Below are 19,120 nucleotides of genomic sequence, written 5' to 3'. Positions count from 1 at the left end.
TTCTGAATTATCATCATATCCTACAGTTCTGTGCTAGCCAACTTGCTTCTTATGAATTACTCTGATTAACTGCAACCAACATCACGCTAATGCAATGCTGTAATCTGAACCTTGCCACTTTACTACTCACACCAGAGGGCACTTCACACCTTAATAGCAATGATTGTATTATGTTAACCAATTATATTCTTATACCAGGAAATGATTTACAGGGAATGACTCTTGATTATACAGACCTAACATGGTCCCCAAACAAGTCTTATCTAAGGATGAACAAGGACATTACCAAGCTAGGCACGCTATCACATCATTAACTGATATTACTGGAAGTTCTTATTTACCAACTGTTAAGTAAACTCAACTGTTAAGTAAGCTCTTATCAGGGCTTGCCAGCTAGCAAAACGTAAAATGGCTAATAATTATAGTGAAAGTCATTATGCTTTTGGAGCCACTCATTACTTTGGCGTGCTATGGAAACAAATGGAATTTCTGACCTCTACTAGACAAACTTAAAAATGGAAAACACGTATTCCAATTACTGAAAGCTATACAATTACTAAAGCAACTTGCTATTATAAAAATTCTTGGACATGCAAGGCAGACACCACAGAACTAAAGGAAACCATTTATCTGATTCAGCTGTTAAACAGGCAGCCTTAAAGTTGACGTCTACCCATATTCTTGAGTGTTCCTTTAATCCTAATTCCATTTAATTAAAATAAACATTTCCTGTAGCACCTGGATGACTCAGTCGTTTAAGTGTCCAACTCTAGATTTCAACTCTAGTCGTAATCTCATGATTAATGAGATCAAGCTCCATGTCAGGCTCTGTGCTGACAGCGTGGAGCCTGCTTGTGATTCTTTCTTTCCCTCAGTCTATGCTCTGCCCCCATGCTCTTTCTCTCTCAAAATAAATAAATGAACGTAAAAAAATATTTTGCAGGCACAAAAAAAAAATGCTTCTAAGGAAAAAAAAATAAAACAAAAACCAACGACCATGGAAGAAGAAGGAAGAAAATTAGACCACCCCTCACAGATATGGGAAGGGCCAATGGAAAACACATTGTTTCTATTACTTCCCACATGCCCCTTTTATTATATTTTCATCAATTAATTAATTAGGGATCTGAAAAATGGTAATGTGGGGAAAATAATACATTTGGAAACTCTCTCCAACAGATGCTTATAAGCTATATAAACGGTGTACAATTTGTCATAAACACAAGCCTTCCATGGATCTCCAGGTTTTTTCCCTTCCCAAAGGGTCCCTTTGAAGGATGGCAAACCAACTTTATTCATTTACTGCTTACTCAAGGATATAAATGTGTTTTGATTATGAGTTGCATGTTTTCTCATTGGGTCAAAGTCTTTCCCTGTCAGAGAGCTACTTCCCTCACAGTAGCTAAAATATTAACTGAGAGTAATTATTCCTCATTGGAGCATTCCTTCAGAACTACATAGTGACAAAGGCTCCCATTTCAAAGAACAAAGCAATATGCAATGTTTGGCCAATAGTGCAGCATTTTCACTGTGCTTTCATCCTCAATATTCTGGATTGGTAGGAAGAACTAATGGCACAATTAAAATTTAATTAACAAAATTTACTGAAGCTTTTAACCTACCACGGTCAAAACCTCTACCCTGGTGTGCTTGAGCTTCAGGTCTACTCCTTTAGGCAAACATAAACTTCACCTGTTTGAAATGATAACAGGATGACTTATGAGGTTTAATGAAGGGTAATATGAGCCCACCTTATTAAAAGGGAATATTCTATCCTCTTGCCAAGGCCTAATTCAGGTCCTAAAACAAAGTACTGCTTTGATTTCTGACTCCTTCCTAAATGAGTTCCCAATTGAAGGAGAGAGAGAGAGAGAGAGAGAGAGAGAGAGAGAGAGAGAAGGAAAGGACATTATCAGGTACTCTTAACATATTCCTGTACCTCCAACTTAAAGAAGATAAACTCATGGATCCATGTTTCTCATTTTAAAAAAGTCACCTTCACCCGATTGGACTTCAACTCTTATTTCTGACACTGGGCTCCTCCTAAAACAACATTCGCTGTTAACCAGGATGAGAAGCAGATGGCAACTGAGTAGGCATCTACTCCCAAGATTGAGGACCATGCCTGTTCTTTTTTCATTATGTTTGTAACTCTGTAAACTTAGATGATGTTAAACCTGAATGTTTATCTCCACCCCCTTTTCCATTACACCCTGATAAAATCTTGTTACATGCTATTTTTGCTAATCTCACATGCAAGAGCACCACAGATATACACTCTAATGACAACTTACACCACATGTTTATGACTTCATGGAATATCTCAAATTGCCTTTAACTTTTGGTGCCTACTTGTTGGGATATATTGATTATAGGAGACACATGATAGGATGAATGTTCCAATAAATATCACCAAATTCAAATCCTACCTATACAATTTATAATATTCAACAATTTTATCACTGTGTTTCAATAAATTTAAATAATTATCTTGCAAAAGATTGCGGAATATGAAAGACAACTATTAGCAGCAGCTTGTCCTAGCTGTCAAAATATTCAATGTATACACAAGCCATGATTTTTGGATGGAATAAATTAAGACAAACAAACAAAAGGAATGAAAACCTTTTAAAAAATAAAAGAAAGAAAGAAAAAAAAAAAACGCTTGGTGGTCACAACCTCCCCCATATACTAATTTGACTATAAGATCAGGAAGGTTATGTGAAGCCCTTTGATACACCCAAACCAAATTGTACTTAGAAGTAACTAATACCCAATTAATCTGACATGGAGAACTCAACATTTTGGGGGTTCAAAATTTGTACCCAAACTGTACTAATTCTGTTAGATTACAATGGCAATAGCACCTATGGTGGGTTAAACAATATTAGCTCCAAAGAACAAAGCAAGCTTTGGGAGCCTTGGGGTAGAACTTGGAATTTTAGGGCAAGCAGAATTTGCCTTTACTAAGTAAAGGTATACTGAAAAGACACATAAACTTGTAGAAAAGGGGAAACTAGAGTAGATCCTTCAAGATGAGATTCAATGTTGTAAAGCTACCTGGGATGATAACTTAAAACTGATATGGGGCGCCTGGGTGGCGCAGTCGGTTGGGCGTCCGACTTCAGCCAGGTCACGATCTCGCAGTCCGTGAGTTCTAGCCCCGCGTCAGGCTCTGGGCTGATGGCTCAGAGCCTGGAGCCTGTTTCCGATTCTGTGTCTCCCTCTCTCTCTGCCCCTCCCCCGTTCATGCTCTGTCTCTCTCTGTCCCAAAAATAAATAAATGTTGAAAAAAAAAATTAAAAAAAAAAAAAAAACTGATAAATTGGCTAGTCCAAACCCAAAACCCTATGGCAGCAAATGCCTGTGCTCAGCAATGGGAAAAGACATGCAGTTTAAGGCAACAAGGTTTATCTGATAAATTAATTCAGATGTATTATAACTGACAATGAATCAATGTCATCTGTGTTAACAGCAGCAGCCCAAAATATGAATTTATGGAAATTACATAGTCACCCTAACCTACAGAAAATTACTAAAGGAACTTGTAACTTACATCATTGTTCTCCCACTGCCGTTATGCATAAATTAGTCACAAATCATAGTTATGATGTTCAATTAGTGGGTAGTTGGGATGCTTATTAATTCTATGTGTATTCTTCCTACTGGAGTAAGATGGACTTTACTGCATAATAATACATTTTGTATGTGAATATCTATCGGTGTTTGTGATGATAAAAGTGATATACCTCTGTCCAGAACAATAAAGGAGTATAGAATTCACAACAACCTGCTTTATTATTATGAAACCAGATCAATCTAACATATGGTATATTGGTAAAAGAAGTTTTCGGGGGGGGGGGGCAACAGAACACCTCTATAAAAATCCTTCACGTGTATTATAATGTATTTTCCTGTGTTTTCACCTCTATTTGGTGTAAAACTGGATTTGTCACACAAATACTATTACCACAGGTTAATGACAATTTTTCTAACATAGGCTTGATATTCAAATGTTCTGGGAAATGGAACTGCACACACCCCAAGATATAATATCTACAGGAATCAATTTGCCAGAGAAAATGTTACAAATAATAACTAATAATATAATTAAATTTTAATCAATTATCACAAACATTCCATAAAGCACAAATAACTTATATACCTAAGGTTTCTTTCCAATACCGTGTTCAATAGGCAACCACATGTGGCTATTACATAAAATTAAAAATTCAAGTTCTCAATCACACTAGTCATATATCAAAACTTTAACAAACATATATGCCTCATGGCTAACATATTAGAAAGGGTTGATACAAAACATTTCCATCATTACAATAATTTTTGTTAGTAATGCTGATCTAGAATAGTAGTTGTCAGCCAAGAATAATTCTGTACCCCATTGATGTTTGCCATGTCTAAAACTTTTGTGGTTTTCACAAGTAGGATATTTGGTATCCTATTAGTATCTAGTATATAGAGGCCTGGGAGGTACTAAACATCCCATAGTACACAAGACAGCCCCCATAACAAAGACTCATCCAGGCGTACATGCCAGAAGTTATGATGGTGGAAACTGTGACTTAGAATGTGTTTTGTTGTGAGGTGTAAGGTGGGTATTTTGTTCTTTCTTCCCCTCTAATTAGCCAATCAACTAGATACTATCTCCTGTGTGTATGCAAATTATTACCCTCTGGCTGCTGGTGAAGCTTAAGCTAGAGATTTTTTTTTTTCTCTTAAATGGTGGACAAAGTCCTATTGCATTGTTAATTAAGATACTTTTTTTAATTTTCTTTCTTTCTTTTTTTTTTCAATATATGAAATTTATTGTCAAATTGGTTTCCATACAACACCCAGTGCTCATCCCAAAAGGTGCCCTCCTCAATACCCATCACCCACCTACCCTCCCTTCCCTCCCACCCCCCATCAACCCTCAGTTTGTTCTCAGTTTGTAACAGTCTCCTATGCTTTGGCTCTCTCCCACTCAAACCTCTTTTTTTTTTCCTTCCCCTCCCCCATGGGTTTCTGTTACGTTTCTCAGGATCCACATAAGAGTGAAACCATATGGTATCTGTCTTTCTCTGTATGGCTTATTTCACTTAGCATCACACTCTCCAGTTCCATCCATGTTGCTACAAAAGGCCATATTTCATTCTTTCTCATTGCCACGTAGTATTCCATTGTGTATATAAACCACAATTTTTTATCCACTCATCAGTTGATGTACACTTAGGCTCTTTCCATAATTTGGCTATTGTTGAGAGTGCTGCTATAAACATTGGGGTACAAGTGCCCCTATGCATCAGTACTCCTGTATCCCTTGGGTAAATTCTTAGCAGTGCTATTGCTGGGTCATAGGGTAGGTCAATTTTTAATTTTCTGAGGAACCTCCACACTGCTTTCCAGAGCGGCTGCACCAATTTGCATTCCCACCAACAGTGCAAGAGGGTTCCCGTTTCTCCACATCCTCGCCAGCATCTATAGTCTCCTGATTTGTTCATTTTGGCCACTCTGACTGGCGTGAGGTGATATCTGAGTGTGGTTTTGATTTGTATTTCCCTGATAAGGAGCGACGTTGAATATCTTTTCATGTGCCTGTTGGCCATCCGGATGTCTTCTTTAGAGAAGTGTCTATTCATGTTTTCTGCCCATTTCTTCACTGGGTTATTTGTTGTTTGGGTGTGGAGTTTGATGAGCTCTTTATAGATTTTGGATACTAGCCCTTTGTCCGATATGTCATTTGAAAATATCTTTTCCCATTCCGTTGGTTGCCTTTTAGTTTTGTTGGTTGTTTCCTTTGCTGTGCAGAAGCTTTTTATCTTCATAAGGTCCCAGCAATTCACTTTTGCTTTTTAATTCCCTTGCCTTTGGGGTTGTGTCAAGTAAGAGACTGCTACGGCTTAGGTCAGAGATGTCTTTTCCTGCTTTCTCCTCTAGGATTTGATGGTTTCTTGTCTCACATTCAGGTCCTTTATCCATTTTGAGTTTATTTTTGTGAATGGTGTGAGAAAGTGGTCTAGTTTCAACCTTCTGCATGTTGCTGTCCAGTTCTCCCAGCACCATTTGTTAAAGAGACTGTCTTTTTTCCATTGGATGTTCTTTCCTGCTTTCTCAAAGATTAGTTGGCCATACGTTTGTGGGTCTAGTTCTGGGGTTTCTATTCTATTCCATTGGTCTATGTGTCTGTTTTTGTGCCAATACCATGCTGTCTTGATGATGACAGCTTTGTAGTAGAGGCTAAAGTCTGGGATTGTGATGCCTCCTGCTTTGGTCTTCTTCTTCAAAATTACTTTGGCTATTCGGGGACTTTTGTGGTTCCATATGAATTTTAGGATGGCTTGTTCTAGTTTTGAGAAGAATGCTGGTGCAATTTTGATTGGGATTGCATTGAATGTGTAGATAGCTTTGGTAGTATTGACATTTTGACAATATTTATTCTTCCAATCCATGAGCAGGGAATGTCTTTCCATTTCTTTAAATCTTCTTCAATTACCTTCATAAGCTTTCTATAGTTTTCAGCATACAGATCTTGTACATCTTTGGTTAGATTTATTCCTAGGTATTTTATGCTTCTTGGTGCAATTGTGAATGGGATCAGTTTCTTCATTTGTCTTTCTGTTGCTTCATTGTTAGTGTATAAGAATGCAACTGATTTCTGTACATTGATTTTGTATCCTGCAACTTTGCTGAATTCCTGTATCAGTTCTAGCAGACTTTTGGTGGAGTCTATCGGATTTTCCATGTATAGTATCATGTCACCTGCAAAAAGTGAAAGCTTGACTTCATCTTTGCCAATTTTGATGCCTTTGATTTCCTTTTGTTGTCTGATTGCTGATGCTAGCACTTCCAACACTATGTTAAAGAAAAGCGGTGAGAGTGGGCATCCCTGTCGTGTTCCTGATCTCAGAGAAAAAGCTGTCAGTTTTTCCCTATTGAGGATGATGTTAGCTGTGGGCTTTTCATAAATGGCTTTTATCATCTTTAAGTATGTTCCTTCTATCCCGACTTTCTCAAGGGTTTTTATTAAGAAAGGGTGCTGGATTTTGTCAAAGGCCTTTTCTGCATCGATTGACAGGATCATATGGTTCTTCTCTTTTTTTTTGTTAATGTGATGTATCACGTTGATTGATTTGCGAATGTTGAACCAGCCCTGCATCCCAGGAATGAATCCCACTTGATCATGATGAATAATTCTTTTTATATGCTGTTGAATTCGATTTGCTAGTATCTTATTGAGAATTTTTGCATCCATATTCATCAGGGATATTGGCCTGTAGTTGTCTTTTGTTACTGGGTCTCTGTCTGGTTTAAGAATCAAAGTAATACTGGCTTTATAGAATGAATCTGGAAGTTTTCCTTCTCTTTCTATTTCTTGGAATAGCTTGAGAAGGATAGGTATTATCTCTGCTTTAAACGTCTGGTAGAGCTCCCCTGGGAAGCCATCTGGTCGTGGACTCTTACTTGTTGGGAGATTTTTGATAACCGATTCAATTTCTTCGCTGGTGATGGGTCTGTTCAAGCTTTCTATTTCCTCCTGATTAAGTTTTGGAAGAGTGTGGGTGTTTAGGAATTTGTCCATTTCTTCCAGGTTGTCCAATTTGTTGGCATATAATTTTTCATGGTATTCCCTGATAATTGTTTGTATCTCTGAGGGATTGGTTGTAATAATCCCATTTTCATTCATGATTTTATCTATTTGGGTCATCTCCCTTTTCTTTTTGAGAAGCCTGGCTAGAGGTTTGTCAATTTTGTTTATTTTTTCAAAAAGCCAACTCTTGGTTTCGTTGATCTGCTCTACAGTTTTTTTAGATTCTATATTTATTTATTCTCTGATCTTTATGATTTCTCTTCTTCTGCTGGGTTTAGGCTGCCTTTGCTGTTCTGCTTCTATTTCCTTTAGGTGTGCTGTTAGATTTTGTATTTGAGATTTTTCTTGTTTCTTGAGATAGGCCTGGATTGCCTATTTTCCTCTCAGGACTGCCTTCGCTGCATCCCAAAGCGTTTGGATTGTTGTATTTTCATTTTCGTTTGTTTCCATATATTTTTTAATTTCTTCTCTAATTGCCTGGTTGACCCACTCATTCGTTAGTAGGGTGTTCTTTAACCTCCATGCTTTTGGAGGTTTTCCAGACTTTTTCCTGTGGTTGATTTCAAGCTTCATAGCATTGTGGTCTGAAATATGCATGGTATAATTTCAATTCTTGTAAACTTATGAAGGGCTGTTTTGTGACCCAGTATATGATCTATCTTGGAGAATGTTCCATGTGCAGTCGGGAAGAAAGTATATTCTGTTGCTTTGGGATGCAGAGTTCTAAATATATCTGTCAAGTCCATCTGATCCAATGTATCATTCAGGGCCCTTGTTTCTTTATTGACCGTGTGTCTAGATGATCTACCCATTTCTGTAAGTGCAGTGTTAAAGTCCCCTGCAATTACCACATTCTTATCAATAAGGTTGCTTATGTTTATGAGTAATTGTTTTATATATCTGGGGGCTCCGGTATTCGGCGCATAGACATTTATAATTGTTAGCTCTTCCTGATGGATAGACCCTATAATTATTATATAATGCCCTTCTTCCTCTCTTGTTACAGCCTTTAATTTAAAGTCTAGTTTGTCTGATATAAGTATGGCTACTCCAGATTTCTTTTGGCTTCCAGTAGGGTGATAAATAGTTCTCCATCCTGTAACTCTCAATCTGAAGGTGTCCTCAGATCTAAAATGAGTCTCTTATAGACAGCAAATAGATGGGTCTTGTTTTTTTATCCATTCTGATACCCTATGTCTTTTCGTTGGTGCATTTATCCATTTACGTTCAGTGTTATTATAGAAAGATACGGGTTTAGAGTCATTGTGATATCTGTATGTTTTATGCTTATAGCGATGTCTCTGGTACTTTGTCTCACAGGATCCCCCTTAGGATCTCTTGTAGGGCTGGTTTATTGGTGACAAATTCCTTCAGTTTTTGTTTGTTTGGGAAGACCTTTATCTGTCCTTCTATTCTAAATGACAGACTTGCTGGATAAAGGATTCTCGGCTGCATATTTTTTCTCTTTAGCACACTGAAGATATCGTGTCAATCCTTTCTAGCCTGCCAAGTTTCAAAAGAGAGATCAGTCACGAGTCTTATAGGTCTCCCTTTATATGTGAGGGCACGTTTATCCCTTGCTGCTTTCAGAATTTTCTCTTTATCCTTGTATTTTGCCAGTTTCACTATGATATGTCGTGCAGAAGATCGATTCAAGTTACGTCTGAAGGGAGTTCTCTGTGCTTCTTGGATTTCAATGCCTTTTTCTTTCCCCAGTTCAGGCAAGTTCTCAGCTATAATTTCTTCAAGTACCCCTTCAGCACCTTTTCCTCTCTCTTCCTCCTCTGGGATACCAATTATGCGTATATTATTTCTTTTTAGTGTATCACTTAGTTCTCTAATTTTCCCCTCATACTCCTGGATTTTTTTATCTCTCTTTCTCTCAGATTTCTCTTTTTCCATAACTTTATCTTCTAGTTCACCTATTCTCTCCTCTGCCTCTTCATTCCAAGCCGTCGTGGTTTCCATTTTGTTTTGTATTTCGTTTAAAGCGTTTTTCAGCTCCTCGTGACTGTTCCTTAGTCCCTTGGTCTCTGTAGCAAGAGATTCTCTGCTGTCCTCTATACTGTTTTCAAGCCCAGTGATTAATTTTATGACTATTATGCTAAATTCACTCTGTTATATTATTTAAATCCTTTTTGATCAGTTCATTAGCTGTTGTTATTTCCTGGAGAATCTTCTGAGGGGAATTCTTCCGTTTGGTCATTTTGGATAGTCCCTGGAGTGGTGAGGACCTGCAGGGGACTTCCCCTGTGCTGTGGTATAACTGGAGTTGGGGGAGGGGGTGCCGCAGTCAGACCTGATGTCTGCCCCCAGCCCACTGCTGGGCCACAGTCAGACTGGTGTGTGCCTTCTCTTCCCCTCTCCTAGGGGCGGGATTCACTGTGGGGTGGCATGGCCAGTCTGGGCTACTTGCACACTGCCAGGCTTGTGGTGCTGGGGATCTGGCGTATTAGCTGGGGTGGGTAGGTAAGGTGCACGGGGGCCGGAGGGGCAGGCTTAGCTCACTTCTCCTTAGGTGATCCACTTCATGAGGGGCCCTGTGGCAGCGGGAGGGAGTCAGATCCGCTGCTGGCGGTTGGGCTCCGCAGAAGCACAGAGTTGGGTGTTTGTGCGGAGTGAGCAAGTTCCCTGGCAGGAACTGGCTCCCTTTGGGATTTTTGGCTGGGGGATGGGTGAGGGAGATGGCGCCGGGGAGCACCTTTGTTCCCCACCAAACTGAGCTCTGTCCTCCGGGGGCTCAGCAGCTCTCCCTCCCTTTGTCCTCCAGCCTTCCTGCTTTCTGAGCAGATCTGTTAACTTATGACCTCCCAGATGCTAAGTCATGCTTGCTGTCAGAATGCACTCTGTCCCGCCCCTCCGCTTTTGCCAGCCAGACTCGGGGGCTCTGCTTGGCCGGCAGGCTGCCCCTCCGCCCAGGCTCCCTCCCGCCAGTCCGTGCAGCGTGCACTGCCTCGCTGCCCTTCCTACCCTCTTCCATGGGCCTCTAGTCTGCACTTGGCTCCAGAGACTCTGTTCTGCTAATCCTCTGGCGGTTTTCCTGGTTATTTAGGCAGGTGTAGGTGTAATCTAAGTGATCAGAAGGACACGCGGTGAGCCCAGCGTCCTCCTACGCCACCATCTTCCCTGATTCCAAGATACTTTTTTTTAATTGTCTTATCTCTTATTACAGATTCTTTATCTCTGCACATAAAGACAACCCCACGTTCCCAGTTCATCTTAGTTTCAACTTCAAGTTAAGTGCTGTTTGATGAAAGGCTTTATGCAAGTAATTACTCCTCTCTTTTTGAAAGGCCAAGCCTATCACATTTTAAGCCCTTAATCCTGCTGGCCTCACTAAGCAAAGGAAGGAGAGGAGACAAGTGACACTCAGGAAAAGGTGAGGCAGACAAAGCAGTGCATGTGGTACTGAAGTGGCTTTTAGCTCCAGGATCTACATGTGATCAACAAATGTGATTTACTCTCCTCATCTCTTAATGCACAAGATGGTTGCTAATGGGGTTTCTCAGTTTCTGGAAGCATTCCCACTCTAAGGGTATGAACTGCCACGTGTAGAAGGCATTTGGAGGCAGGGGGCAAGCAGCAGCTGAGGTAGTGAGACTTGTGGAAACCCAGGATGTTAAGCCTGGGTCTACTGTTACAAACCAGGAGAGACTGGGGGAGGTGTGAAGATGGTTACTGTCCCCTAATAACCTCAATCTGAGGTCCATGGGAAGGACTTCAGGTTTCTTATCCTTGAAAGTTGGGCTCTCTTCCTGGCCCACACAGAACATGAGAAATAACTCACTTCCCCAGAGGTCAGACCTATGTAGCCTATCCAAGGAGGAGGATGTTTTGAGAAACATCTCCCAATTCACATGCCCATCTTGTGCCTGATGCAATTAGAAGGGACAGATTTGAACTGGTTTTCTCACGCATACATGCATTTTGCAGTTAACAATAAGCTGGACGATAGTGATAGGTTTGCCAAGGTCAGGGCTCTCATTATCTGGATTAATTGCAATTTCAGAAGCACGCACCCCTGGAAGAGTTCTACAGCTTTGGTGAGTCCATGTGTGAATACTTTGGGCACCAGGGATCCAAGCAGCTGCCTGTTGAGAAACCCATGGAGCTGGGCAACAAGATCTGGTGTGGAATAACAAGCAGGAGCTATCTTGTGTGGTTTGCGCCCTCACAGGGCACACTGTTCACCAAGTCAGACAGGGGCTTGGGCTGAGGTGGCAGTATGGTGGTAAATTTTGTGGATGTTCTTCAGGAGCATGGCTGTCTGCCACAACACATATTTTTTGACAAGGTTTTTATAAGTGTCAAACTTATGTCCATTTTGAGGATAAGGAGGTGAAGGCCGCAGAAACTTCATGAATACAGGACTGAGCAAAGTCCCCTCAAAGATCACAAAGGATTTTAAAAATGAAGAGGGATTTCATCTGAGTATAAAGTTGATGAGAGTGAGGAGATCATTGTTTGCTGCTAGCATGATAGCAGTGTGGTCAACATCTGCTCCAATGTTGTGGGTATAGAAACAGTGGGGATGACCAATTATCATTCAGGAATAATCAAAGCACAGAACCAGGTCCGCCAACCATCCCTGTACCAGGAAAGGTGGGTAGTGTCAGCAGGTGGACCAGAATATTGCCAAGTACAAAGTGAAGATCCGAGGCACAAAGTGGTACTCAAGCCTCATTGGCGCTGACCTCCGCAATGCATGGCAGTTACACAAGATCTGCAGCCATGATTCCCAAGTAAACCTCCTGGCCTTCCAGAGATATGTGGCCTGTGTGTATCTAGACAGCAATGTGACAAGGGAAATGAAACAGGAACCTGGAAACTGAGAGCCACTTTGGCATGATTGGACACTGGGTCATCAACCAGGACAAGATCTAGTGTGCTCTCTGCCACTACAGTGAGAAATGCCATAAGGGTGTCCATTCCAAGTGCTTCAGAAAGTACCACATACAGTGATGTACAATCGGGACAAGGAGCCCTTTGGGTGTTTCATTTATAATGAGATGTTGACAGCTAATTTCATAAAGCAGACAGAGCACTTGTGTTTTATTTGTGTTGGAAAAAGGAGACCTGAATCCCTAATAACTTGGTTTTGTATTTTCTCCCCACTTCATTACTATTACCTTTTACTGTCTTTTATGTTTCCTATATGCAACATAAATTAATATTTATATTAGCAATAATAAATATCTGTAAATGTATAGATTATACTGTCATTTATTTCAACTTATAGGGCCTTTTCTTTTTCTTTTCAAACTTTGATTTTAAGTTCACTTAGTTAACATACAGTACAATATTGGTTTCAGGACTAGAATTTACTGATTCATCACTTACATATAACATGCAGTGCTCACGGTAACAAAGGACCTGTTAACACCCATCACCCATCTAGCTCATACCCCACCCACTTCCATCCATCAACCCTGTTTGTTCTCTAAGAACACCTTATGGTTTGTTTCCTTCTCTCTTTTTATACCCCTTCTCCAATACGTTCATCTGGTTTGTTTCTTAAATCCCACATATGAGTGAAATCATATGGTATTTGACTTTCTCTGATTGACTTATTTTTCATAATACATTCTAGTTCTTTCCAGGTTCTGGCAAATGGCAAGATTTCATTCTTTTTGATGGTTTTGATGCCTGGGTAATCTTCCATTTTATATATGTGTATATAATACACATATATATTTTATATTTTATATATGTGATATAAACACATATATTCAATTATATATACATATATATAAACGCATATATTCAATTCCATTCATCAGTCAATGGACATTTGGGGCCCTTTATATTCAAATGAAACTTTTGCTTTGGATTATTGCTGACTCCTTGTAAAGACAAGCAAATATAGCTGAAAACTTTAGAGAAACTTTCATGAATAGTAAATGGTTTAATAATTGTTTGTTTATAATAAAATTCATTCTAATAATATAAGCCTGCAAATAACTGTCTATTTCCACCAAGTCTAATATAATTATGTATTTTTACAAATAAAGACTTGAAACTAAGAAATACTCCTACTATAGATTATTTTTGATAATAGGGACAATTCTATAAAATAATTGAAATTTTAAGTGAAGAAAAATATTTAAAATAGACTAATTTAATTGGCTTATTGTTTAGGTCTATTATCTAACCCCTTCATTTAAAAGATTAGAAATCCAGAACTCTGTGAGAATTTTACCAAGACCTGACATCTAGGAATAATTTATAAGACAGAAGGGTCAAAAGGAAATATTTAGTAAGTAACATGTGAAAAGAAAATGTGTTCCATAGCATGCTTGTGAGGACTTCCTCCACTTTGAGAAGTTGGAGGTTGTTTTGGAGATGGTGGTGGATGAAGCTAGTGCAGGGAAAGAGGCGCAGGTTGCATAAAGGTGAATTGTCGCTGTTTTTCCAGTTATAAAAACAACCTGGATGGAAGATGAGTGGAAGTGAAGATACAAAGAAGTTCTTACAGTATAGTCTTAGAAAATGAAGTCTGCATTGACTATTTTATTTCCTGGTTTTGTGTCTGAGCTTCGACAAATTTCACCTGAAAACTCGTGGAAAGGGGAAAAAGTCTGTGTTTATTGGTAGGAAAACCAGAGTCTGTGTATTTGTAAGTTCTTGAAAATCTTTTCCATTTTGTTAATATAAGCTTTCCACTTCTGGCTCTGTTAGCAATATTAAAATGTGTGAAACATTTTGAATGTGTGGAAAAGTCCATTTTGTTTATTGTTATTAAGTAGATGCTTGGTTTGGTGAACACAGAAATCAAAGATGGAAAGACTGGATAACCCGAAGAACATGATAACATAGATTTAATCTTAGTGAGAATAGTCCATACATGACAAAGGAATGTCAGGTACTTTTAAATTCCAACGTGAAAGTGGACTCAATTGACAGAGACTGCAGAAAACTGGATATACCAGTCTACACTGGGGCTCATACTTGGTGGATGACTGAGTGTGCAGAAGAGTCAGTTTTGACAGCAACTTGGTGGCTCTCTCACTGTAACTCAAACAGCTTTGATTTGCAACTTCTTGCTGGTGTCCTATGGAATAATTATGAGAAACTCTGGTGTCAAATATTCTGAAGAAATTCATTCACTGTTACATTAAATTAGAAATATATCTGGGCAGCTCTTCTTGTACAATGCTACGAGGTACTGATGGAGTTAGAAAGATTCATTCAATTGACTGGATATGTTGTTTACATAATAGCAAATATCCCCATAGTTGGAATCCTTCAGCTTGTAGTACCAATTATATGCACCTTTAAAAAGTTAGCTCTTAGCATTTCTTAGAGCTTAATATAGTGGTTAGTGAGATTGCAAGTAGGGCAAGATATAAAATCTTTCTGGAGGTAAGGAATATTTCATTTCTGAGGTTCCAGTGAAAGGGTAAATTGCTTGGATTGTTTGTCTATATCCTTAACTATTAATATGGGAATTAATTAATATTAGGACATGAAAAAGTAATTTCCTAATAATTAAATTACATATAATAAAATGGAAATTATAAAGAACCCCCAAAGGTAAACGGTTATTTTCTTTAGAGTGAGGAATATAAAAGATTCAATTATATTTTTTCATAAAATGTATAAATATATAAAACTTATTTCAGTGAACGAACATTCAAAAATGTTCTCTCTGCAACACTTTATTTTTTAAGATATATTTATTTAAATTTGAGTTAGTTAACATACAGTGTAGTACTGGTTTCAGGAGTAGAACACAGTGATTTGTCACTTGTATATAACACCCAGTACTCATGCCAACAAGTTCTCTCCTTAATGCTCATCACCCATTTAATCCACCTCCCTACCCACCTCCCATCTAGCTACCCTCAGTTTATTCTCTGTATTTAAATCTCTTATGGTTTGTCTCCCTCTATATTTTTATCTTAATATCCCTTAATTCCCCCTGCTTATCTGTTGTGTTTCTTAAATTCCACATAAAAGTGAAATCATATGATATTTATCTTTCTTTGCCTGACTTATTTCACTTAGCATGATACACTCTATAGATTCATCCATATTGTTGCAAACGGTAAGATTTCATTCTTTTTTATCACCAATAATATTGGCACTTTAAAACAGAAAGCTGAGGTTTGGGGCGTCAAAGGGAAAATGGCAAAAAAAAAAAAATTGGAAAAAAAATGGAAAAGATAATAAAAAAGATTATATCTGGCAAAACAATTCAGAAGTGTATTCAAGAAAGGGCTACTGAAAGACATGGGAGACCTGAGATGTAGGAGTAATTACAGATAAAGAAAGAGATACTGAGAAATAGATATAAAGAGAAATACCAAGAAATAGATGAGGGAGGGACAGAACAAGAGACAACATAGGTGAAGTGAGGGGGCATTCAGAGACTATAATGTATATTCATGCTTTCCTTGACTTTGGGCTTCACATGAGTTTTCTTTCTTTGAAATTGATGAAGCCATATAGCCACTGATTCCAACTCTTCACATTCTTTTAGCTGTAAGTACTAAAGAATCTTAAGTGCAATAGTGTTAAAGTTACATGGAGACCAGGATTTTCTCAGCTCTAGACTAGAATGACAGCATTTTTTTTTCTTTGAATGACTATGGTGGGCTTATTCCAGTCTGACTTCAGATTTTTGTGTGTGAGGTCTCTGATCTCATATGGGAGAAGAGGGGCACAATTTCCTCACAGATTAAAAGGGAATAATCAGGATGAAAATATAGAGAGAGTCTTCACATCCTATAGGCAAAATAATGGCAACCGAAACCAAGGCAATCAAATGGGTCGCAATTACACCTTAAGTAATATGGCAAAACTGTGGGATGGGAGAGGGAGGATGGTTACATTATAATAAAAATGCCCCAAGATGTGGAATTTAAATCATTCAAGAGGAAAAAAAATTGAATACAGAAACTGAAATTGTTTGGTTAGAATAATTAGAATTTAAGAGTAATTTCATTACAATATTCAGTGATGAGCTTCTGTTTAATAGTGAGGATATTAAATGGGTAAGGGGCATTAAGGAATCTACTCCTGAGATCATTGTTGCATTATATGCTAACTAATCTGGATGTAAATTTTAAAAAATAAAAAATAAAAATAAAATAAAATAAAATAAAATCTGAAAAAAAGTAGTGAGTATTCTGGTCATCTAATTGTTCATTTCAAAAGAAGAGGACAATAAGAGACCAGTATCAATTCAGTTATCTACAAAACGCAATTTTTATTTTAGTGAATCTTAAGTTTATATTAGAGTGTTCCAAAGAACACCTACCAAAGAAATTCCAATCTAAGAAGAGAGAAGAGTTGCTTTCCCATTCTACTTTACCCACCTCCTGCCCTGCTCTGTCACAAGTCTTTACTTAGTCATATTTTATCTTCCGAAGTGTCTTATTTCATTTATTTTTAGAACTGTAGGAAATGCAGTTGAACTAGATAACTTTATCTTCTCTTTTTAGACATTTATAGAGAAAGTTTTCCAATTAGATAAGAAATAAGTGGTTTCTGCCACATAGATTTGTTCTCCATGAAGGTATATTTTTGACAAGGCATTGGACTCTTTATGTCTTTTTTCCTAACTGCTTGGTTTACCAGAACTCTTTTAACAAATGATATCTGCTACAGTGAGCAAATGGATGAGAACTTTGCCTGAGGATTTTCTTTTCCCAGCCTTTCACATTTATTATCTTAAAAAAGAAGGCAATGTATTAAAGCCATTTGTTTCTGCAAGGAGGAAGAGGGCAATTATACAACTTTGTGTGAAGCCACTAGACCTTAAAACAACTATGAACTGTGGATCTCATTTCCTTTTTTCAGCTCAAGTCCCATCCAAGTGAACTCCTCCTGCTTCACCCCAGTGTGGAAGAGAGCTCTGCCATACTGAGCTTTTCCCAAACTATGGTACCACTTCACTGAAACAAATTGAAGCAGAATGGCTCTTTGAGTATACTTTTAACCATCTGAGTAGGGCATTTGTAAACCATTGCCTCTTTTGTTTAGTTTAATAGAATATTTATATTGTAAAGAAAAGTTAAGTGCAAGGAATTCAGATTTATTGTTATAAATGCTTAAAAATGACAGCTGATACCTGAATCAATGCTTATAGGCTAAAGCACATGTCCTTGCATATATCAGCTCAATCACTGCCAAAAATATTTTTGGTTTAGGGGTGCCTGGGTGGTTCAGTTAATAGAGCATATAACTCTTGGTCTCAAGGTTGTAAGTTCTAGCCTTTCACTGGGTGCAGTAATTACTAAAAAATACTTCATGTTAAAAAACTCAAATTTAAATTTTAAAAAATCTTTAAAGAAAAGGTTTCTGGTTTATAATTCTCCCCCAATACACCCTTCCCTATACTTCAGTTGGTACATACATTTTTTTCCTTGCAGAAATAATTTGCATTAATCACCAATATGAAGAATAGCCTAAAATGTTGTTACTTATCCATTTTGTAGATCAAAACATTTTTTCATATAACCCTCAATATATTTCAGATTTAAAAACAATTTATATTTTCCCCTAGATATTTAGGGATGATTTATACATATACATTATGATTTCCATATATATATATATATATATATATATATATATGTGTGTGTGTGTGTGTGTGTATGTGTGTGTGTGTATCTGTCCATATATCTATATATCATCAATATATCTGTCTATCTATCTATCTAGATATATGGACATATACTTTCCTTTCTGGGTGTTAAATAACTGTCTAAATAAGTTTACATTGTGATATTTCAGTCACTCAACAATGAGAAATAAAATGTCATGAATGTACTAGTAAATTATGAAATCCTTTAAGTCCAATTGCTGTCCATTTGGGTTCATACTGTCAGATATTAAGACAGGAATTCTTCCACATTTATAGGTTCAGCTACATTCACTCTATTTCCCTTTCTGCTAAAATTTGAATATTTTATCCTTTGACATTACATGGCAGAAAGTCACTAGAAATGTAAGACAAAAACAAACAAACAAATAAATAAATAAATAAATAAATAAATTCCAGTAATAGAAGCCTGTAAATAACTGTCTATTTCCATCAAGTCTATATAATTATGTAATTTTACAAATAAAGAGTTAAAACTAAAAAAAATGTCCTAATATTTTTGATAATACAGATTATTTTTGATAATAGGGACAATTCTATAAAATAATTGAAATGTTAAGTGAAAAATATTTAAAATAGACTAATATAATTGGCTTTTTGTTTAGGTTTGTTATCTAACCCCTTCATTTAAAAGATTAGAAATCAAGAACTCAATTTAATTCTTATCTTCACTTACAGATCTTTGGAAAATGAAACATCCCTAGACTTTCAGCGGTGGTTGGCCTCTTTCAAGGACTGAAATTGGTATACATTCCCTTTATAGTTGAATGAAGGATTGCTAATTCAATTACTTTTCTTGGTGAAATTTCATCATCGTTAACATCATTACCTCCATCACCTTACATACCAGCATTCCAACTACATTATCATCATATTTACTACCACTATCATCACCACCCTCACCATCAATCATCAACTGGGAG

At 37.6% G+C, this 19,120-nt stretch overlaps 1 pseudogene; it reads left to right on the top strand.

Moving 5' to 3' along the window:
• The first annotated feature begins 241 nt into the window (after positions 1–241).
• Positions 242–12,550, top strand: LOC109257129 (piggyBac transposable element-derived protein 2-like; annotated as a pseudogene).
• Positions 12,551–19,120: the final 6,570 nt, after the last annotated feature.

The sequence above is a fragment of the Panthera pardus genome, unplaced genomic scaffold, assembly GCF_024362965.1.
Source record: "Panthera pardus isolate Hobbes unplaced genomic scaffold, ASM2436296v1 HiC_scaffold_1, whole genome shotgun sequence".
Classification (NCBI taxonomy): domain Eukaryota; kingdom Metazoa; phylum Chordata; class Mammalia; order Carnivora; family Felidae; genus Panthera; species Panthera pardus.
Note: the sequence above shows the minus strand (reverse complement) of the source record. Positions and strands in the feature narration are given on the sequence as shown.